At 33.9% G+C, this 21910-nt stretch overlaps 1 protein-coding gene across 1 annotated transcript in view; it reads right to left on the bottom strand.

The window, feature by feature from the left end:
- Positions 1-3531, bottom strand: part of LOC150107584 (rootletin-like) — a 283556-nt gene extending 280025 nt beyond the window's left edge. Inside the window, exon 1 of the mRNA XM_090392134.1 lies at positions 3416-3531. The gene's annotated coding sequence lies outside the window, so the exon portion shown is untranslated. The remainder of the gene's footprint in view (positions 1-3415) is intronic.
- Positions 3532-21910: the final 18379 nt, after the last annotated feature.

Below are 21910 nucleotides of genomic sequence, written 5' to 3'. Positions count from 1 at the left end.
TGTGAGTGCACTGTCAGTGAACGAGTTCAGGGAGAACTTGCATAGATATTGCATGAAGAGAGGGTAACATTCTGCAATGAGTCCTGACTCCATGGAGATGCCCATGTGATAATGACAATAACAAAAGTTGGATGTCATACTGATCAAATGTCTATTATGCTTCTGTGTAGCAATAATGTACTTCAGAGTCCACCATTCGTAATGTGCTGAATAAACGGAAGTCAGTAACAATGAGCTCAAGATACAATCAGGATATAAAATACTGATTACAAGGAGCCAAACACTTCTTGAGATGTGTTTGTTACTCATGTTGCTCACACTTGAGAAATCTTGTACCTGAAAATGAAAGCAGCTACAAGCGACCTTATGACATATAGAGAACTGCACATCGTGAATTTTATGGAAGAGTTGCAGCACATAAGACTTAAAAAGGAATACACATCACTGTCATGGACTAAATAGTACCCGGACTGTGGAGGAATGAAAATTGATCCTACAGAATTACAAGTCATGCTACATGCTTTTACAGTCTGATGGATGTGTTTGGTTATAGAAGACACCTAAAGATGTTTTTTTACCTGAGCACATTAAAACTGAAGTTCAGAGGCAGCAGTACAACGATAAAGGAAGGTTGCTTTTCATGGTATAGATTACATCTGCTAGTTACAGTGCAAGGAATCATAACTACTTAGACATTACAAGTGGGTGTTCTGGACACTACCTAGTGTGGAGATTTTATGGTACTTCAAAATGAACTGGAATGCAGAATTAGGGCACAACCACTTCATTAATAAAATTCATTAAAGGATAAAGCACCACCTACTAGCAATCATAAACTTGCACATGCTGTGAATCAATTTGCAGCCAAAGGTATAAATAAAAAATAAATAAAATAAAGATGTTTTATTTATAGTTGCATGTCTCATGTGCAGATATTAATAAAACACTTATTTAATTAGAAGTCAAAAATAAGGAAAAGAAGGCTGATAGATCTGAACCCATTGAGTGAATAACAAGGAAACTTATTTTTCTGAGACATTATCTGGCTATGGTAGGCAACATGCTAAGCATGTTATATTTATAAAAATTAATGAGCTAAACCTTCAAGACAGATTTACAAATCTGTCTTGAAGGTTTAGAAGGTTGGAAGATACACAAACGGTTCTCTGCTCATAACAAAACTGACACTATAAAAAGTTCTAATTTGCATTCAGAAATGTGTTAGTAGAGCTAATCTCAGCTGGTATGGTCACTTAAACAGAATGGAGAAGAAAAATTAGAAAAACAAGTGTTCATTGCCAGGTTGGCAGGGAAAAGACTCAGAGGAAGACCAAGATATCGATGGACTGATACAGTAAAAAGCATCTTAAAAAGACAAATATAAGATCTGATAATATTGGAGTCATGACAGATAACAGATTCATTTGGAGGAAAATTATTGATGTAGTACTATCATAATCAGAAATTTAATGGCAAGTTTTGGTATCTGGGTGTTGAGAGAAGGGATCAAAATTAAAAGTCAAATTAGAAGGATTATATTGTCTTTTTAACAGAAACTCAGGTTGTTCATCCCAGCATACAAGCAAATCAGTCCTAGTATACATCCCAAGCTAACAGACAAAAAAATACTATTTGGTGGTGTTGGATGGAAGATGACATTGCGTATCGATGGTAGAAGTAACGTCAAATAGTTGGAAGATTAAAGTAGGAGAGACAAGTTGTTCCATGACGAATCCTTGAAAAGGGCACATAATAGTAGCTTTATCACTTTGGAGAACTTTCTCTTTAAAAATAAAACTAATCATGCAGTGAAAAACAATATATTGCAAATACATGGTTTCAAATTACATTCAATAAATATCTTCTAAGCAAAAGTATATATAATGGATCTACCATCCCATTAACAGACAGTGAACTTGATGTAAAAGTCATGGAGAAATATACTATTATCAGCAGAGATCTCCAAAGAGTCAGGGACTCACCAAGGAAGGCTACATGTCACCCACATCAGCTGTCACTTTTTCTTAAATTCATTCACACTCACCACCTCCAAAGGCATGCCATTCCAATCACACACACATACTGCTCTTTGAGAGAAAAATCTAACTCGCACCCTTTTCTCGACTGCATTCATTCATTCTCAACTTCAAATATTAGATCGATCTCTCTCTCTCTCTGTGTATGTTACGATATCAAATGTCTGTGATCAAGTCATCAGTTAACTTGATATCAAATTAAACACAAAAAGAAAATATGCAGATAGCACATTTAATAGCAGACCTCATATAGGTGATTTTCCTTAGTAATATCACTTCTAATTAATGATACCAAAAATAGTAAAATTTCATGATGCTCTACAGTTTCATGTTATCCAGATTCCAAACCAAAAATTGTGACGGGTAAATTCCAATCTTTCTTTCTTCTGCCACCTATTTCACTCAATACTGACACCTTATTAAAGTGTCAGTATTGAGTGAAATTAATGCATGATTTGTTTCATATTCTTTCAAGTTCACAAATGAAATGCACAGATTAGTAGCTAAAAGCAGAGGTAATAGTTGCAAATATATATATTTTTTTTCAATTTGTTTCAATAAAACCAGTGAAACTTGTGTATATCCTGTACTATTTATATTTCATTATATAAGTTTCATCCCAGGTTAAAAAAAAAATAACAGATCTTCACCTGATAATTGGTAAAAATTTGCAAACGATAACTCTCCCCCTCCCCTCGAATAGGAAAAGAAATCATCTGTGAATCGAATCTTGTTCACTGGTATATATTACAATCAAAGTATACACTGTTGTTCATTATTATTATTTTTTTTTGTAGTTAAAGTTGGTCGATTGGTAGAGCATCTGCTACTAATGGCTCAGCAAAAACTTAAGCAAGTTTGACCGCGGTTAATAGTTGGAAGGAGAACAATCGTTCGATGCTGTTGGCACACTCTCCCTCAGTGAGACTTTGGACTCCCTGGAGGTGTCACATAATAATAATAATATAAATCTCAGTTACGTGAGGGAATGTTTTCACCCAGTAGCTGAGCAGGAAAGAAACTACCGATTTTAGATATAACAAGAGAAAAATTCATTACAAGTATAAATTGCTACATCGCTTGTTAATTTTATTCTTATCAAAGAAACGGAACAGCATGACTTAATAACGGACTGCTGCAGAATGTTTTGCATGCCTCGAATTTATTTGCCAAAATTACAACACGAACGAGATAGAAATCTGAGACTCCTTGAACCAAATTAGCAGACTAATTTTCCCCGCGAACTTCGTTTTCATTTAAATCACGGACTTTTTTTTTTCATGGCACTACCGTAATTGGCAATTTGAGTATATGTTGTAATTAAATGCTCTGCAATAACAAAATAGACATTAAGACACAGATATATATATATATATCACCTGTTGATATCAGTGTCAGTGACATCGCGCAAATCTCTCAACTCCACCACAGCACCTGTTCGACGCCATATTCAGGGGCGTGCAGATAATCCAGTAAAAATATACTCCGGGTGTGTGCCTTAATTTAAATCAAGCTGTGGAAGTCGGCATTGGTATGCTTTATTTTTGGCCAGTGATCTCGGCGCTTTCATATATTCGGATAATTTCCTTCATGCGAAATAATAGTTAATGTTTCAATTAGCATTAAATAAGATACTACAAATATATATATATATATATATATATATAAGAAACTAAAATTCTTTTTTTAAAATTGATCAGTAATGAAATGAAAACAAATGACAAACAGAAAAGAGAAAAAGAAACGTAAGAGAAAAGCAGACTAAATTGCAAAATAACGAACGGTTCAAGAAACAATACCAATTATAAAATGTCTGATGTTTAATAAACAATGAAACAAAATGCATTTTACATCGGTGTGCAATAAATACTCTCGGTCGATGGACATATTTATATAGATTTTTTTCTGTTAGTGGTTCCAAATTAAAAACGATGGACCCTTTACTTTAGTCAATCAAGACTATATAGTATGTTGCGCATACTGAATGAGCCATTTCTAAGCAACTTCAAGTGTACTTGCTTAGAAATCCTTAAGTAAACAGACCATTTGACCGAGAAACCTAAATAAATAAATAACGCTATTCATTTAAAAACACCATCCTCCGCCCAGAGAACTTTAACTTGCTTTTCGCTATCAGGCATTGTAGGTTACAGTCTTTCAACCCGCAATCTATCCCTAATCTTAAGGAGGAGAAAATCAGTTTAGTATGATTTACAGAAACTAATAAATAAAATCACCTCCAGTTTGCTAAGTTTTCATTATTTTCAACTGGAGGAATGGCATTTAACAAACCGTTGTGGTATAATGGTTTAAATAGCGGCTTCACACATGTAAGAAAACACTAATTAGAAGTGATTACTCCTATATATTTCGCTTAATTTGTCATGAACTTCATTCAAGGAGAAAGCAGAAGAATTGGTAACAGCATTTAAATTATAAATACAAGAACGAGTCATACAGCATACGTATATCAAGTGTCACTGTCGCAACTCTACAGTAGGACGAAACACCATGAGAATTCAGAGAAGTGCGTAAAGATGCATAATTAATTAATTAAAATTATAAACTAACAGCAATCACTTTCCAAAAACTTAGAGATAGTCATACAGTCTGTCCGATTAGGATTAGGACGGTGGTGTAAAACTTCGCATGATTCAAAAATTAGAGAACCAAATTTGAACCTAATTTGGTTCTCTAATTACTAAGATGCTACACTATGGTTACAGTGAATAGTGTCAAAGGCATGAAAAGCAAGAACAGAACATTCGGATTCAAAAATTTTATATAATCTTGATGTTCTTGGATCCTAATCTTAGCAGATCGGCCAGTCTGTACAAAGTAGTAAAGATAACAAGAAGAGGATATTTACGATCTTTTTCTAAATAATCACAACTAAGGAGACTTCTTCACTAAATTTAAACAGATAATGTATCACAACAGCAATTGGAAAATGACCATTCATTGGTTTTCCACTGAAACACGTCAGGTAATGTGGTTCATGTTAGCTCTTGGTCGTTGCTCTCATCCGTGAGGAGTAGTCAACAAAACGTCTAAGTGTAAAGTTTTGTGAGACTCAGTAATTTATGAGTAAGAATGAGCTCAATAATATATGAATAGTTTCTTTTCACAAGCTGTTGATCCCACGAGACATTTTCTTTCTTTTTTTTTTTTTTTCGGCTAGAAAACAGTTTGGAGTTTGGCCTAGATGTTAATTATATTGATCATCCAGATGATATGGATACCGTATTCGTTTCTACAGGAATTTTATAGTCATTTTCAGATTTTTTTATCCAACATTAGTCGATATTTGGTGCAGTAATTAGATTTTTTTCTCACTAAAGAGTAGATTTTTAAAAGCAGAATCACACTTTCATGCTATCACTAGTTAGAAGAACATGAGATATGGAAGATGGCTGCCATATCCTCGTGCGCTTTTTTGCTTTGAATTCTGACTGGAGGTTGCATTAATCTTCCAGTAATAATGAATGAGAAAATCAGCTGCAACCAACGATTTCCAAAAAAAAAAAAAAAAAAAAAAAAAAAGGTAAGACTAAAACTGGACTGTTTTCATCTTTTAATGAATAATCGGGTGCGAGGATTTTAGTGCAGATAATTAGGGTTTTCTCTACTTTAATATTTTGCATTCTTGTGCCTGTGTAAACCTATGGAAATAGCATTCGAATCGATAGCGTTAGGCCACCTGAAGAAAGATAATTATTGGTTCGATTCTAGTCAGTGCCGACTTGAGGAGCTTTTGCCAAGTCTTTTTTCAGCCGGTATCGATTTTTGACACAGAAAAATAAAGATATTATCGCGATGAAATTTGAGATTTAATTTCGGCTGAAAAATGTGACCATAAAACTAACATTTTTTTCAGACAATAACATAATTGAAGTTTAAAGCCATGAGATGGCGGCAGTCTCTACTAAACTTTATGTCTTGAAACGCTTTGATTCATCGATAGCTTGTACTCACTATCAGTAAAGTCTTGAAATATAGAGACTGGCTGGCCACAAGTACTCAAAACGTTAGTGCTAAAGGAGTTCCCTTCTCCTTTTGGAAAATAAAAAACATTAAGTAGTTTTCTTTTTAATTTTTTTTTAATCTGAATTTTAGTTCCAAACTCAGAAAAATCAATTGTAAAATTCACATGATTTGGTAAATAATACTCTTGGCTCTTTTTCTATCACCTTTCATCTATAAAATGTGGACAGAGAACTGAACTGGACCTCATGATCCCAAAGAGTGAAGGTCAGTTATCTAACAATTTCCAAAACTTGGTGCTAAGAGAGTACCACCTTTTTCCCTTTGGGAGAAAGAAACATCATTATAAGATTTATGTTTTCTTTTTGATTTTGTGTATGTATCCATTTTAATTATAAAGCGAATTTTAAAATATTATAACAATTACAGAGTGAGAAAGCATAAAAATCATGTCACCATCTGCAGGAGGAATCAGTAGTTATAAATATTGAGATATGCCAGTCCAAGTAGCACATAGTAGTGTTACAGTGGGGTCCTGTTGTTACAGGATTTGGGTTCTGGAAGCAAACTATGAAACATGTAAATCGGCACTAATATGTAAAATAGTAGAACTGATTCAGAAACAGTTCTACAACTATGCTGAAGAGTTTAGCTCAGGAAGCTGTTTTAAGTTGCCGTTTACACAAAAGTGCATTTATTCAATATTTGATATAGGTGAGAAAGAGTGGAAGATCTGATGGCATGCTATTCAAATGCAAGGTTTAGTCTCTCCAGTAACCTTAAACTCTTATCTAAAGTTACTGTAATGTTGGTGGTTAATTCGTTTAGATCAAATTAGTCTGTTGCAAGACTATGATAAAATCTGTACGTGGTGCGAGCAATGGTGATGTAATCTGCACATCCTAGACCTTTTATTTATATAAAGTAGAAGACGGCATGGGTTGGTTGTTCTTCTTCATCTTTAGTCATTTACAGACTTTTAAGATATATGATCTGCAAAGTATCATTGATTTTCACACCCTTAATAAGATAAGATGGTTTTATACCCATTTGAATATTTCTAGCTTGTTGTAACTGAAATTTCTGGAAGATAAAATCCTTCCACTGCCATATGAAACCTGCTAATTCACCTTTAGCTGAGCCTCTTGCTTCCCAGGCGAGGTTGGAAACAATGTCTTTCCGACCAAACATATCGTTATTACCGAACTGAACTATGAAGATTCTGAGGATATCAATAGTGTCCATTTTTGATACTAGGACTCTGTCCGACGAACAGTTTGTAATCCAGAATGTGGCGACTTTTTTTTTCTTTATAGCCATTTATGACATTACTCTAGTTTATCAGAATTATCAAAGAGATCGAGTTTACTAATAAAACTGATAAAAATATTACTGCAGCAAACATAAATTTAAATAGTTTCTAGATCAAATGAAATTTGGTTACACTTTCATAAATTATAATTATATATGAGATTTTTGGGAATCATCGTTTCTAAATTATTTTTAGCCCCGTTCAGATTTATAAATTTATTTATTTAGAAACTACTAGATTTTGATCTAAATAAACTCAGATAACAATTTGGCAGTACAATCGATGAACCAAATTCAAACCATGTGATCTATCCCGTGGGATGGAAAATCACGTGGTACATGTTAGTCAACTTAAATGTGTACCCAGTTCAGTATCTCAGAATATGGTCTATTATTATATTCAACATCTGCATGCACGCAGATGTTGAATATAACATCTATCCGTCCACTATGTAACAGCTGTTTGTTCAACCTCTCATCTGTTTCTGTATACCTCATTGCTATCGCACTTACACTGTCGCAACAACAGCATTGATTTGTATAAAGCAGTACTATCGTGAAATTTCATAATACGATGCATCATTCTGATCGCTGATGATCTAGCAACATCCAACTCTGTTTCCTTGACAGTCCAAGTTCCTTGGTATTATTTTATGGTGAGTTTAAATGTTCAAGTTTCCATCGATAATAGTTTAATAGACGTAGTGCAATAAAGTGCCCAAAGTTATTTTCTCTCGAAGTACGATGAAGTTCGTTGTTATAATACATAACTATACAAACATATTCACTTTCTTCATCTTTGTTTTTATCCAAGAAAGCAAACTTGGCTTACTTGCTTGTTTGCTTACTTCGGAAAAAAGGATTAAAACTAAGTTTATAAAATTTCTTGGTATCTTTAACGTATAGTACACCCAAGTAAAAAAAAAAAACTTTCTACTATATATATATATATATATATATATATATATATATATATATATATTCTGCAAATTTAACTTATACTTCGTTGAGATCTATTGTTGATATATTGACTCAATAACTGAAAGAAGATTTTGATTCGCCCACACCTGGTTGTGATAATTTTGAAAATACCATCTAGATTATGAATACATTACTTCATTTGATAAGCGCATAAAAATAAAAGAAATCATTTTTTCAACATAGTTCTTGTAAAACCTTCTGATGATGATCATCTAAATGTGATAGAATCCTATGAAAATAGTTCAGCCCTCCATACAACTATTTGGAAGATACCTTGTTTACTGTTATTCTCCATAAGCTAGTGTATCCGTGCCCTGAGTTTGCTTTCCTGTTTTCGCTATTTTCACGGTTCTTCTCTTTCCTATATTTCGTGGTGGCACAAGCTCACAAAGTCAGGGTAAACTTGAGAAGCCGAAGTGTTTCATGTGCATTTCCGTTGGCATATTCATAATAAATGTGCACACAATCTATTTCAGAAAATGTGAAGTAATCACACTACACAGTAAAATACTGACATGTGACACAGCGACATTTAAACAAATAGGAAAGATGCTCAGCGAATTTTTAGCCTGTGTGGAACTCCAGTCACATATCGAATGTGATTCTGGTAGTTTATAATTAAGTGATTCATTATATTACGTCTGTCTAATTTTCTATTTTGTCCGCATTTTCATGTTGCAGCTACAAACGGCTGTATTTCTGAAATACGAGCTTTCGGACTCTTATATTCTAGTAAATACAATGCTATTCCATGAACAATTCTCTATTGATTTGTTGCACACTCTTTAAAGCTAAACAGAATTTGGTAAGGAAGAATTCTATCTTTGCCTTTATTACATGAAAAGAACAATGTAGCTGAACTACACTACATGATAAGTGCCGTTACAATCTAGTCTAGTCTACTGTTGCTAATGATTTTTATAAGAGAAAAAAAAAGGTAAATTGTAATATCAAACAAGGAAATTTTTTTATGTAAACTCCTCCTCTCCTGGCATTGGAAGATATCCCAAGTAAATAAATTCAGTATTTTTTTTTTTTTTTTAGCAGATAGGCTATGTGAACTTGGCTTTGACAGTATGAGTTAATAGGACATCATTTTATGGCTTAAAGGATCCAGGAATTTTTGCAGCATCTATCTGAATGCAAACTCACTTCTATGAGTGACACCACATTGTCTCCTATTTCCATGTAAACTTTCTTCATCTCTCTTTCCTTATCGTCAATTTCTCCCAATCATTGATTTCTTCTCTCCCACGAAATCAACAGGAGCCAGTCAACAAGAATAGCACTGCCTTTCTGATTCATCCTTTCTCTACATTTTGATCAGTACACCAATGAAATTTTGCGTTGTTTCTTTCCTGTGCAGTGAGATTACTTTTCCTGATCCCTCAGTCCTGGCAGATTGCCTTGCAGTGCGACTTATACTGAATGATACCCTGCCTTCTGGCAAGCCTTATAAGTTCAGAGGGTTTTTTTTTTTTTTTTTTTTTTTTTGAATTCTAGAAACTGGATGGTGCTACTACCAGCAGGATTACTAATATGCAGAAATTTACATCTATGAAAATTCTCAAATTGGTAATATAATCAATATTTAACTGGGATAACAACGACATTGGCCTAAGAAATCTAAAAGTGGTCAATTCTTCACTTGTGGCATTTAATTTATTTGAATTTTATGACTTAATATGCAACTTTACAGTAATCACAAGTGGAAGGCACTTGTTATAAATGTCTCCTGGAGATAGTATCTGAACTAAATTATATAAGGTCATGATCTGATCTGAATTACTTCGAATGGGAATTATAAGGAAACTAAGTGGGTTGACAAGAATATCTCAAAATCCACTGTCCTACTGCTATGGACACATGCAAAGGATTATATATACTCAGAATGATGATGAAATATGGTACGTTAGTACTGTGGGTAGGCTAAAGACTTTTCTTTCTTATTAATTTTATATATTTTTGTATTTTTATTAATTTATTACAAACTCTAGAATCCCTGCTCTAGGACCAAGCATAGATCTTTTTAAGCACCTTCAGGGTTCTGATAAGTGGATTGCATCTCCTCTAGATAAACTTTCTATAAGGTGGCATTAGTGTCTAATGCTGATCGCCATAACATCAGCTGGCTCTTTCTCTTTGTCACAAGAATGATATTCTCAGTTATTACTTCCTGATTCAGCTTATTCTGGACAGTGTCCAGTGCATTCAGATACTCATCACTCATTCCTGGTTGTATTGATTAATCAGTTGAACAACTGTAACACGCATACTGAGATTTGCGACGCTGTCCTACCTATGTATTGAACAGTTATTACAGACCATGACCACTCATTTGATATTTTATAACATCGCGTGGACGGGAGTCATTAAAAACAAAACAAACAAATAAATAAATAGAAAAATAACCAGAGGTAAAATAACTAGTTAGACATCTAATAAGGTCATCTTCCATGCATTCTTCTATCAGAAGGTGAGCTTTTGATAATTTACAATTCAAAAGTAAAATAAGTTAATTCAATTTGCACTGCCTTCTCTTTTATGTATATACATAGTATCTATTCATTGCTGTGTTGCTGTTGTTAAGCAACTGAGACTATGATGGCAGTGCATCAATGCATGCTAACATGTGGTCTTCTGGCTGTTTACTCCGTTTTGTGGATTGATAAACCTGAGTTTCTGGAGGAAAAAGCCCTACTATTTCCATAGGAGACCGGATAACTCACATTCACCTGGAGGTGCTTAGAAAGATGTGCTGGATGGGATTCGAACGTAGGTCATCCTAACCAACGGGTGTGCCGATTCTGACAGAGCTGCAGAGGCTCTGCAATGTGCTTCGCACATGCTGCTGCAATTTCTGGAATAGACGACAATATGTAAACCTAACTTATTTACTGATTCTTTTATGTAAAGTAGTTCCATTGTACATTTATACAATCTCCATGATGTTTTGTTCTAGGTGTTTCCATACCCCTTCTCATAATGTGTGTGTGTGTGTGTGTGTGTGTGTGTGTGTGTGTGTGTGTGTGTGTGTGTGTGTGTAAATCCAATGTTGAGATTTTAATGTCTAGCACACATACTCCATTAAAACTAATTTTTGTTAGTGCTTGTGTAACTCAGTGGAAGTGGCGCATACATTCTAAGCGATAGGCCGCCCGAAGGTAGAACTTAAGTTCAAGTAAAGTTACCGACTGGAGGAAGTTTTCCTAAGCCTATCGACAGGTAGTTAGTCGATCTCTGGCAGAGACAAGCGGGTTTTTTCTCCCGGAAAATCTGGTTTTTCTTCCCGTAATCTCGAGAAAATCGACCGTAGAACCCACATTATTTCAGACAGTAACATATCCTATTAGGGTTAGGTACAAAGAGATGGCAGCACTTGTTTGCCTGTCTCTTCATCTATGCCGCCTATAATTAGTGATATATATGCGCTAAATATCACTGATTGACTACTAGTGGAGACTGAACTGCCCACTCAGTTTCCAAAAAGCTAGATAGAGTTTAAAGAGGTTTAGTAATATTTTTTAAACGTATTGCGCAGTAATGCATTAACATCGAGTAATGTCTCGATAAAGAAACCAGTTATCTTGCTTTGTTAGTATTTTACAGCATTCTTTTATTATACAGTTTTTGAGGTCATTGTAATTTTTGAGAACAATGGATTTTTCATTAAGAATGCATGGATAAGATCTAATGGTTAAAGAAAAAAAGGAGTAGGAAGAAAATTAAGTTAATTATGTTTACGATGTTTATTATGTTTATTATGTTTACTTATCGACCATGGAAAAATAATGTACCCAATTAATCGCATATTATAGTAAAAACTAATTTACTTTTACTGCACTGTTTGTGTAGCCTCATGCAACTTTTCTGATGTTATAATGTTTGATCGTTAGAAGATCATCATAGGTTCAAATATAGTCGCTGACTAGAGGAACGCTTTTTCTATCTTTTTCAGAGTTACTCGATTTTTGGTGCAGGTGAGTAGAGTATTTGTTCCTGGAAACTTGGGTTTTAGACCTGTAGCTCAAAAAAATTTACCATGGAACTCAAACTATATACAATATACCAGTTAGGGTTTAGGATCACGAGATGGAGGCAAGTGTCTGCTGTACTCTAGTCGCAATGTCTTAAAAATCACTGTTAACCATAAACATGCTATCCTACCTGAATAAGAATAGAGATCAGCTGCTCATCAATTTGCAAAGGAGTTCGTTAGCAGAAAAGGAGATCTAACTACTCCTTTTTGAAAAATAAAACGCCTTATTGCGCTTAACTCACTCAGAATTGGTTTACTTTAAACATATTATAGTGGAGAGTAAGTTACTTTATCATGTTAGTAAGAGAGTTAGTGTTGTGAGCAACTCGCAAAAAATTAAAAGAATTAACATCGGTGTTCTCAATAATTATTAAATAATAATAATAATAATAATAATAATAATAATAATAATAATAATAATAATAATAATAATAATAATAATAATATGAGAATATTCCCGTTTTCCTTTTCTTTGAAACCTAATTTTGAAAGAGCAATTAATCCTATCTTCATAGTTTTTTATAACTGCTAACTGCATGTGCTCTTCTGGCCGGTCTGCCTGTTCTATGAAATGAAAACCCCTCTTCCTGAAAGAAAACCTTCTGTCTCGTTATGAAACCACCTAATTCATCTTAAATTAAAATGCATTTATAAAGATTCGTCGCATGCCACATGGGATTCCAGCCATCGTCTTTTTAACCAAAACGTCATTGTCGAAATCGACTGATCTATGGAGTCAGTATGACAATTTTACATTATCTTAAACATAAAGAAACTTTCTCTTTATACAATGACAAATTTGTAGCGACTAGTTGAGATTTTAAGCAAATGCAATATTTTTTGTTCGTAAATCATTTTGATTCGAAGTTACTAATAGAAGTTATTTCCACGAAAGCTTTGGTGATGTGTAGTAATAATCCAAATATTTGCTTTAATGATGTGTGATGTAATATACGAGGGTGTCTGAAAGGTTCTGGGCCTAACAATGAAAACACGAATTTATAATTTCAAAATAATTTTTATTTTTCAACATAATCTCCCTTAAGACGAATACATTTATTCCAGCGATGCTTCAGCGCTATTATCCCATCGCTGTAGTGGTTCTCAGTAAGATCTGCAAAATACCTCTCTACAGTTGCAATAACCTCTTGATTCGAAGAAAAACGCTGACCAGTGAGGAACAGTTTTCGTTTTGGGTAAGAGATAGAAGTCAGAAGGATCCAAATCTTGGGAGTAGGGTGGATGTTCCAACAATTCATAGTGCAGATCCCTTCATTTTCTCCATTGCCAAATCACCTTGGTGGGCAGGTGCATTGTCCTGATGAAAGATGATTTTTTCTTCTGCACACCGGGTCGTTTCTCACAAATGTTTTCATCTAGTCTGATTAAAATATCGCAATAACATTTCCCAGTTATTGTTTTACCCATTTCAAGATAATTAATAAACAAAATGCCTTTGGCTTTAGCATCCCAAAACATGGATGCTATGCCCTTTCCAGTTGATGGAACCGACTTTGTTTTCTTTGGCACTGAACAACCGGATTTTGTCCACTGTTTTGACTGCTGTTTGGATTCTGGCATCCAATGGTGAATCCAAGTTTCATCCATAGTAATAAATCGACACACAAAATCAGTTTTATTGTTGTTAAAACGCTCCAAACCCTGTTCATATATTTTCAAGAGGTTCGTTTTTGATTTGCTGTGAGCAAGCGCGGCGCCCATCTTGCGCAGAGCTTTTTCATTTGCAATTCTTCATGCAAAATATATCTTACAGGTTCTTTTGAAATGTTTATAGTCTCAGCAATTTCACGCACTTTGACTCGCCGGTCATCCAATATCATATCGTGCACTTGATCAATGATTTCTGGTGTTACACTTTTTGGAACGTCCTTCACATGGATCATCTTCAAGGCTGGTACGGCCATGTTTAAACTCAGCAGCCCATTTCGTATTGTCAAAAATGAAGGAGAAGTGTGCCCATAAACCTTTATGAACTTCGAATGAATTTCTTTTGGCATTAAATCTTCTTTTACAAAGAATTTTATAACCGCACGATAATCAATTTTATCCATTTCAAGGGATACAGACAACACTTTTGATTCAGACAGCTGTATAAAACAAACTACTTGATAGAATGACTTGCAATTTCACATGGATGCTTATCACAGATGTACCAACTTAAAAAAAAATCTTGCCGATAGTGTTGCCATTTATGGTCGAAGCCTAGAAAGTTTCAGACCACACTCGTATAAAAATAGCTTAGCCATCTGCGCTTTCCACACGTTGTTCTAATCTCGTCAACAATATGACTTCATGCTACGATTCTGTGATTTTTCTTCTCCCTTCCTAGATTATTATTATTATTATTATTATTATTATTATTATTATTATTATTATTATTATTATTATTATTATTATTATTATTATTATTATTATTAAGAGAGACCTCCAGAGAGTCAGAGATTCATCAAGGGAAGCCATATACTACACATACCAGCTATCATAATTATTCTTGAATTCATTCACGCTACTTGTGCTCACAATATCCAGTGGTAATCCATTCCAATCACGCACCATCCTATGAGAGAAAAATCTAATCCTCACCTTCTTCTTAGCGACCTTCATTCTCAACTTCCAAGGATGCCCTTTCGTCCTTCTCCACCCTCCATAATTTGAAAAACTATGACCCTTTCAGAAGTTTGTAAGTCTCAATCCTATCTCCCCTCTTTCTTCTATTTGCTAGTGTCTGCAGTCTATTGTCGACAGTGAAAGGAAATCCACAGTGCACTGCACAGCACTGTCGATTTCCTTTCCATCCAGGAACCGATCCCATTCTACTGAACTCAGTATACTCCTCAGTTGATTAATTTCCTGCTTTGTAGTCCAGCATGTAAACTTTTCTGAATGGAACATTTAAAAACTTAGTCACTTCGCAAGTTAGTACTGCATGATCACATTCACCAACTGGAGGCAGAATAGTCATGTCTTTAATTGAAATGCCCTCTGACACTATAATCAAATCTAACACTCCTTGCCCTCGAGTCCCTTCTGTCACATGCTGCTTGAGGAAGTTGTCCCGCAACAGCTCAATAAATGCACTTTCATTCTGCTCATGAGATTCCACTGCTACCCAATCAATATTTGTATAATTAAAGTCTCACATTATGATTACCCTTTTAGCGCTCATCTTTTCTATTTGGTGATGCATTTCTTCATCACTAGCAACCGATCCACTAGGTCTGTAACAACACCCCACTAAGTAATTGATCTTGTTAGTTTCCATTTCACACCAGATGGCCTCAAACTCACTACCACATGAAATATTGTTAGTAGTAGTGCTACAATCATAGGTCTCGACTCTACCTGGATTCAAGTCATCTGATATCATTAGCAGCACACCCCCCTCCTCTTCTATCCTGTCCATCCTTCCTAAAAATACTGTACCCTTGACACTCGATACCAATTAGTAGGTCTGATTCTGATAGCTAGGTCTCACTAATTCCTACAATCTGAGGTCGCAACATATTCACTAAACCAACAAACTCTTCCCCTTTGTTTCTGATACTCCTAGCATTCGTGTACAGACATAATAATCTACCTGCATGTTCTTTTGTATACTCTTGTCTGCAGTCTACCTGAAACAGTTGGTCAACTTGCAGATCTCTGTTCTTCTCTAATGCCTTACATATATAGACATCTTTGCACATATTTGATGGGTCCGAACCGGACGAACGCAAACCCGAAATCGTTCCTTTATAATTTACTTTCCCTGACTCTCTGTGTTAGATCTCATACTAGTTATTAGTTTTTCAGCTTAATGTTGTAAACAATTTTCCCACAAGAAGCCTTCTAAAAATTAAAAATTAATAATTAAAATAATAAAATTTAGAAGTGGATCTCTCGGGGAGACCCTGTAACCCCTAGAGGAGCTCACCATGTGTGTGTGTGTATGGTGGAGTGGTCCGAATATACTGAATAAGGACTCGTGGACCAACAGAGGCAATCATCTTGATTGTAAGGGAAGTGGCATTCCCATGGCATTCCTAACCTCTTCTTCTTCTTCTACTTTGAGGAAGATGCACTTACTTTAATCTTTCCTATAAGGCCTTATCAGCCAACTCTTCTTATTTTATGACCCTTATGCTATTAGAGTACTGGAGGGGCCATGGGGTCTTTTCATTTCTGGCCTTAAAACTATGCCCTCTCTATAAACCTTACTATAATTCTTCTATAATCTACTCTTTCCACCTTCAGTATACCCTATTCCTCCCATGGGTTTAAATTTGGAAGAAGGCTACTTCAGAAGCTTTAAGGTAGCAGCCCTACCACTGAACTATTCCATCGTTAGGCTAGTTCCCTGACATGGAGAACATAATACTACTTGTAAGCTGACAGAAAAAGATAATCGGATTGAATCTACAGGAAACGACCCTGGAATGGAAAAGGTAAAACAAAAATGGAAACGACAAAATATAATACACACAGCAAACTGGAATGTAAGAGGAATAGCATATAAAGAAATAGAATTAGACCAACTATTAAATGAAAGAAATTTTAAAATAGCAGTAATCACTGAAACAAAAAAGAAATTAAAAGGAACTATGAGAACCAAAAATTTTAATGTGATATGCAGTGGAGTTGACAGAGACCAAAGAGCACAAGCAGGAGTCATGATTTTGGATTCATAACTCCCTTTCAAAACATTTAAAACATTATAAATTATGGAATGAAAGAATAATAGAAGCTAGAATAAAATAGATAGAGGCTATTTAACAATAATTGGCTTATATGCCTCAGAAGAAGGAAGAGAACAGGATAATATTGATTTTTATAATCAGATACAAAACATATATAATAAAATAAATAAAAATGATTACGCAACTTTAGCAGGAGACTTAAATGCAAGAATTGGAAACACGAAATTTAATAATAATATAGGAATACATGGAGAATACACTCTGAACAGGAATGGTAAAAAAACTCATTGACTTTGTAGTTTATAATAACCTAAAAATAATGAATTCCTTCTATAAACATAAAGACATACATAAATATACTTGGGAAGGAAGAGGATGGAAATCAATATTAGATTATTTTATATTAAATGAAAAGACATCAAAATATTCACTAGTTGTTAGAGTTCACAGAGAATATGAAATAAGCAGTGACCACTTCCTTGTTAAAATAAAATTAAGATTACCAGCTAAATGGCTACAAGTAACAAGAACAGAAAGAAAATTTGAAAGATTTGTTTATAAAACTAGACTATTGAATGACACATGTACAGTGGCTATATGAATAAAGAATTAACCAATATCTAGATAAAATAAAACAAAATGAAGAAATAGAAATAGAATGGCTTAATATAAAAACGATACTAAATGCAGCAGCAAATGAAAGCTTAGGAAAGACCAAAAAATTCAATAAAAGGAAAAAAAGCTGAAGATCTGGGATGATACAATCAAAGAAATATTTAAAAAGAAAACAGAAGCCTATCACAAATGGTTAAGCAGTAAAAGATTAGAAGATGAAATAGAATATAAAAGAATAAGAGCCAGAGCTAAAAGAGAAGTCAGAAAAAGACATAGAGAATCATGGAACAAATTTGTTTCTAATTTAGAACATGATTTATGTAAAATAAGACCCAATGTATATAAGATTTTGAAACACTTAAATGCAGATACCAAAGAAAACATAAAATTAAACACCGAATTGAAATTAGAAGAATTTCTAAATTACTACACAGAATTGTGGACAGACAAATATTTTTAAAAAGAAAACTGGCAAACAATTACCGAAAATGAAAAGGAAATAACTAAAGAAGAATTAGAAATCAGCTTGAAAGAAAACGGAAAATCACCTGGAGAAGATAAGCTAGGTTCAGAACTATATAAATACGCAGGAACAAGATTCAAAGAAAGACTCTTATTATTTTAAAATAAAATTTATTCAACTGGTATTCCCCAATAGAATGAAAAAAAAAAGCAATTGTGATTCCTATCTTTAAAAAATGTAATAGAGATGATCCTAAACACTATAGATGTATCAGTATACTAAATTCCTGTTACAAAATATATAGCAGAATTTTAAATAGCAAACTAACGAAATATTCCGAAAACTTTATTTTAGAAGCAGAATGGATTTAGAAAAGGACGATCATGTATAGACCCGGCCTTTTGCCAAAAATTAATAAGAGAGAAAAGAAGAGAATACAATTTAGAAACACATATTCATTTATAGACTTTGAAAAAGCATTTGACAAGAAACATATTATTTAACATATTAAAAGAAAGACAAATACCAAATAATATCCTGAAAGCTATCACAAGTATATATGAAAATAATAAAATACAAATAAGATTAAATCACGATCTATCATATACAAGAGAGATAAACCAAGGGGTCCGATAGGGATATCCCGTCTCAGCAACACTTTTTAATATTTACTTAAATGAAATAATAATAAAGTGGAATAAAAATTTACACCAAGGAATTAAACTTTCTCCTACAGTGAACTTAAACACTCTCCTTTTTGCAGACGACCAAATAATAATTACAAATTCTGAACATAACTTACAGAAAGCTATTTTAGATCTAAATGAGATAGCCAAAGATTATGGTATGATAATATCAACAGAAAAATCAAAAACTATCGCCTTTAAAGGACAAGATCCAGCAAGAACTAAAATAGTAATAGATAACAAGATCTTAGAACAGATGAATTCATTTAACTACCTAGGATGTATGATCACATATGAAAATGAAAGAGATATAAACGTAAAAATTGCAAAATATTTAAAAATAACAGGTGTAATTAACTCTATATTTAAACCAAACCTAGTTCAAAAACAAACCAGGCTAAAAGTATACAATACATTAGCCCTACCAGTCTTAATGTATGGAAGCGAAATCTGGACAATAAAACAAAAGGATAAACAAAGATTAACAACAGCAGAAATGAAGTTTATGAGAAAAACTGCAAAGTAGACCCTATTTATACAAAAGAAAAGAAGAAATTATGAAAGAATTAAACCAAGAACCAGTAATGGTAAAAATTAAAAAATATAAACATAAATGGATGGAACACGTTCAAAGAATGAAAACAGAAAGATTACCAAAACAAGCCTTAAAGTACAAGCCATTTGGGAAAAGAAAACCAGGACGTCCTCTTAAACGATTCACCGATGACTTCTAAGGCCGGAACAGGCCATGCTAGGCCTAAATCCTTGATACGCATGCTGATGAGAAGTGGATCAAATGAAATTTGTCTAATAAATGTCAATTTCATTTAATGAACTGGACTATATATAGTGAAGGATGGTGTTCATTCTAATAACCATATTAGAACAAAAGCCTAAAGCCTTGCTTCATCCCCCTTACTATTATGCTGCAGTTCAAGTATTTAATAGAATAAAAAATGTACATAACATTTTTTGGAAAAAAGTTATACTTCCATATGAGACCAGCTAAGTCACCTTCAAATGAAAAACTTTTATGAGGTTTCTCGCGTCCAACATGGAATTTAAACCTGTCTTTCAAACCAATTCTCAATGCCATCTGAGTTATGGAGGCTTTTTTTGCAGTTTTTTTTGCATGCCTTATAGATTCGTTTACAGTCCCTATAGCTATTAAAGGAGTTATATTTTTAATATAAAATTTATAAATAAATAGAGTTGCTCCTATTCCTTTTGGGAAATAAAGAATTTATTTATTTTATTTTAATAATATAAAATAAAATAGTATGAAAATAATTTACATTACATAAGGTGTAATGTAAATTATACTGCTTGCAAATTTGTAATACACTTCGAGAAAAGTAATACATTATTAGAAAAATATGATACATTATGTCTGATAAAAATTGTAAATTAAGTGCAGTTGATTATTAAAAACGAGACTTGCGAAGATAAACCACGATGGGTTGTAGGGCTATAGAAATGCTAGACGTAATTTTACAAAAATAAATAATTGTGACAAATAGTAATACCCCTCAGGATAAAAGAAGCTGTAAAAAAAAATCAGCTAATGCCTTTCTGTTACCGGGAGTAGGCGAGGCCGTTTTTTAGCCCTATCTAACTTTTGGAGACTGAGTGGGCAGTTCAATCTCCACTAGTAGCCAATCAGAGATAGCTGACCCAAGGCTATCACTAATTAATTGGCACACAGTAAAGAAGGCTGCTAGTAAGTGCCGCCATCTGGTGGTCCATAACCCTAACACAATATTTGTAATGTCTGAAAATAGTGTGGGTTCTACGGCCGATTTTCTTGAGTTTACGGGACGAAAAACCAGAGTTTCCGGGAGAAAAAGCCCACTAGCCCGTGCCAGAGATCGACTAACTCTGGAACTGGTCGAGAAAAGGCTTAGAAAAAGTTCCTCTAGTCGGTGACTAGATTCGAACTCCCTTCGTGTGCTGTCAAGCGCTGTAGAGTGCAAACGCCACTTCTACTGAGCTACACAGGCTCGGTGAAAAGCTGTATATATTGTAAATATTATTTACTGTGATGTATACATATACTATTTGTTTAATAAAAGAATTTCAGTGGATGTGACGTTTGCATCCTCTGTGCTAAGATAGACTTAAGTTCAAGTCTAGTCGCCGACTGGAAGAACTTTTTGTAAGCCTTTCTTCGAAAACCCGAGGAAACTCGGATTTTCGTCCTGTAAACTCAAGAAATTCGACTGTAGAATCAGCACTATATCAGATAATAACATATCATGTTAGGATTATGTGCCAAGAGATGGCAGCAATATTAGCCAGTCTCTTCATCGGTTGCAACTTATAATCAGTAATAGTCTTGGGCCAGCTGTTTCTGATTGGCTACTGGTGGATACTGAACTGCCTGCTCAATCTGCAAAAGCAAGATTGGGTTAAAAAGGTCTCATTTATTCTCGATAAGGGAATAAAAGGCATTATGTTATGTTTTTAAATGATGTTTTGGATAATATTTTATCCAAAATAAAAAAGGAAATCGTCCAAAACACCTTTGATTCCCAAAGAGAGTAGGCGAGGACATTTAGCCCTAAACTTTTTGAAGCCCAATGGCAGCTAGACTTCATCCTTAGCCGCCATTAATGGTCCAAAGCTATCAATTCTCCCCTGATGCCTATGATTTTATAGGCATCAGGGGAGAAGCCTATGAATTTTTTTTTATCTCTTTGTACGACAAAATTATTCATTAAAACGTTAATTGTTCAGGTGGAAAAAGCAGCGCTATTTTTTATTTATATTATACTGAATATTAAAAATCCGTTGAAGAGAACGAGTGATGTGTTTATTAAATATTTAAAATCGAAATAGAATAATTTTCCATCAGCTTCAGCATATAAATAAATAAATAATAAATAATAAATAAATAAAAATAAATTTTGCTAAGTAAAATTAAATAATTTTGTTTAGAAAAAAATTAAATGCAAGTGGGATTCCTTTGTTTATAATCGAGGCAGGAGACTTAAAATCAATCAAGAACTATGAGTCATTGGGAAAAATTCTTTAATATTCATAGAACATTTAATACTATTATAACCACCAACTTCATTAAAGTATTTTTTTTCTTACAC

The sequence above is a fragment of the Typopeltis vanoorti genome, chromosome 4 (genome assembly GCF_054136105.1).
Source record: "Typopeltis vanoorti isolate ZY-2024b chromosome 4, IOZ_Tvanoo_1.0, whole genome shotgun sequence".
Classification (NCBI taxonomy): Eukaryota; Metazoa; Arthropoda; class Arachnida; order Uropygi; family Thelyphonidae; genus Typopeltis; species Typopeltis vanoorti.
This window is presented reverse-complemented; position numbering and strand designations above follow the sequence as displayed.